This window comes from Battus philenor, unplaced genomic scaffold (genome assembly GCF_028537555.1).
Source record: "Battus philenor isolate CCGP_79_NKW_IND1 unplaced genomic scaffold, ilBatPhil1.0.hap1 SCAF_6, whole genome shotgun sequence".
Classification (NCBI taxonomy): domain Eukaryota; kingdom Metazoa; phylum Arthropoda; class Insecta; order Lepidoptera; family Papilionidae; genus Battus; species Battus philenor.
The window spans coordinates 12,195,207-12,198,324 of NW_027181726.1; the positions used below are offsets into that span (position 1 = coordinate 12,195,207).

General features: G+C 34.9%; 1 non-coding gene across 1 annotated transcript; it reads right to left on the bottom strand.

The window, feature by feature from the left end:
• Positions 1-523: 523 nt before the first annotated feature.
• Positions 524-605, bottom strand: TRNAS-UGA (transfer RNA serine (anticodon UGA)). Its single transcript has one exon. It is a non-coding gene; the product is annotated as a tRNA-Ser (tRNA).
• Positions 606-3,118: the final 2,513 nt, after the last annotated feature.

The window sequence follows — 3,118 nt, forward strand, 5'->3', positions numbered from 1 at the left end:
CTCAGAAGGAGGATATCGCAGTAGACTATTACAAAGGAACAGTCATCATCATCATTTCAGGATTTACGTCCACTGTTGGACATAAGTCCCTACTCTAGGTTTTCAATAAGACCTATAGAAATCGGTTTGCAACGGCAGAAGACTGTATACCTGTAACAAGACTATCTGTCCTCCTTAAGGGTGGACGTTATACGCAGTGTTTGCCGGTCCGGGGTCGACAGTCCAGAACTTTAAGCCTCTTTGTACTAGTGCAGAGAAACGATAGCCATATATATAGTAAAAATTATAATGGGTAATTGTTATGAATGGGTTCCGACCATTTATTTCTCTGTTCAGAATACTTCTACTCTTAATTAAATGAAAACAATTAAGTATATTATGCCTTTTAAATTTATTTGAGAAGAAAAATTTACTGTTTCGAAATTTACTAAAGTTGTCGGAAAATTGATTAAAAATGTAATTATTTAAGTTTATCTTAAGAGCAATCGGAGGTTTTAAAATAATGGGAATTAAAAAAAGAACTCGCTGAGGACAGGATTCGAACCTGCGCGGGTAGAACCCATTGGATTTCAAGTCCAACTCCTTAACCACTCGGACACCTCAGCTATAGCGATATACATCAAATATATTTATAACATTCACAAAAAAAAATACTCACTAACAAGGTTACATGCGAACACCTACAAAATTGTACACATCAATAAAATATTTTAACTTACAGTTGAAATCATAAGATAAATGTTTACTTCCAGATTCATGACCTTACATAAAATACAATATAGAAATTTATTCAAAAGGAATCAAGTCCCTTTGCGAAAAAATCTGCAAACATTCAGTTACCTTTTTTGTAAATGACGGCAGGTGGAAAAGTGGAGACCGAGTGGGATGAAGATGTTATGGGCGCTTTACATTTGAAATAGAGCCTCGAGCTCAGAGCAGCGCTTGGAAGTAGGTACATGAGGAGCGCAGAGGATAGCTTAGGGTAGTGAGCATTGGCGAATACATATTATTCAGAAGTTTCATGTTAAGTATTAAAAAATTAAGTATTAATCTAATAGTGGATTTAAAAAAACAATAAAATTCTATTCATAACTTAGTGTGTTTCATGATATTAAATCTTTGCACCAGGGCACTCCATGTACTGTCTTCCGAATCCAGCTCGGCGACATTTTAATTCGATAACTTGGAAGAATGTCGCGACCCGAGTAGTGGCTCCCGAAGGAGTCTTGAGCTTATAAGTGAGCTTTAGACTAAAGGATATCTGCGCTCTACTTCTTGGACCGGAGAGATCTGCAAATACTATTTGAGCAGCAATGTGTCCAAATAAAAAATTATCAATTGTATTTAAATTTCATTAAATTGAATTCTATTGATATTCTTTCTCTGACATATGTAGATGAACATTATATATGATCCTAAGCAGACATAATATGAATAAATCAATCAATAAATGTATGTACTGTTTGAACAATTGTCTTGAAACGGCAGCATCGCGATGGCATCAATTGAAAAATTTTCAAATGAAATATAAAATTGTATTTTGTTTTAAATAATAAACATTGTTTGCAATTATTGTGTACATTGTCAGGTGATGTATGCAAACATATGTTTACTGTACTATTCTATTATATTTGGTCAATGATGGCCCTATTGATATGACGTGTCAATATTGGGACAGAATCAATATTGACACGAACTGTTATCGGATTTATGAACGTAATATTATTCTTACTTTAGTATTATTTTTGTCTTTTGTGTGAGAGAGGGCTGTGCTTGGATTTAATTGGTCGAATCTGGAAAGAGAAATTTGTACATTAATGAAATTGATCTACGTAGTCCAGCGGGTAGGTAAGTTCGCTAGGAGCACACAGCGCGGAACAGATTGCCACTGCCTTTAGGTTCTGAAGTGAAGACCACAGAGCAAGCTCAGCGCAGGACTTAGAACCTTGGATGCAGGCTGCTTTCAAACTTATGTCGAGTGGAAATCAATAGCAGAGGCCTATGTCCAGCGGGCGTCCTCCAGCTGAATGATGATGATGGTGATGATGATAACGATGATGATTTTGTTATATGACTATAATCAAGTTAAAACAAGATTGTAAAAAATTAAAATATAATGTGTATGTACAATGTTATTTGGTTTTTTAATTTATTTCTGTGGATATATTTATCTAACAGCGCCTTTAGGTTTTATTTCAACAAAAAATATATTTTTTCGGGATTCAATATTTGTTTAGACTTCATTTCTTTCAGTATAGTCATGGAAGATCTAATACTGGACACATATCACTTCTTTAGATTTCAATTAAGACCCGTTAGAAGCGACCTGGAGTGATCGTCTTCCAACGATCATTACAAGGTCGTCTGTCCACCTTACGGGGTGACGTCTAACGCTGACTTTGTGGTCCGTGGTCTCTACTCCAGAAACTTAAGGCCACACAACTAAGGCAGCACTTTGTTTGCACTGCCATTTTAACTTGCCTAACCACAGGGCTACTTTCTTTCTTCTACGGATCTATTCATTTCTGATTTGATTTATTTGTTCATAACTTATGTTTAATTGATAAAACACGTAATGATAGGACTCAATAAGAGCAAGAACAGGAGTAGATAAAATAAAAATGTAAGTTTTTCATTGTTTTAATAAAATATTAGTTAAAATTTAGACGTATTCAAGCAGACATCTGTAAGCTATCTAAATATACTTGTAGAATGCTAGTCATTAAGTGTAACAAAGTTCAACATTCTAGATAGTTAACAGCGGTAAAAGTTACTTAACTTTAGAACGTTAAATTTTTTTACCAATGCCGTAACTACTGAACTCGTGTGCACGTAACCGTCGAACTTTGTACCCGAGCTTAAAGTTCGTAACATAATGAACTGAGTGGATCATTTTATGAAGTATTTCTAAAGCACCTGAGGCTGCGCTGTGTGGAATTTTGATTAGGAGTTTTATTCGCTAATACGATGAGATTTAATATCGGTAATGTTAATAACCAATACGCTGAAAGTTACCTAAAGTTTGCCACAGGTTTAATACATAAGGTTTTAATTAGGAAATTTAATTAAGTCTGAAATTGCAATTTGCGGGGTACATTGTTTGTGCAACCGATGGCTG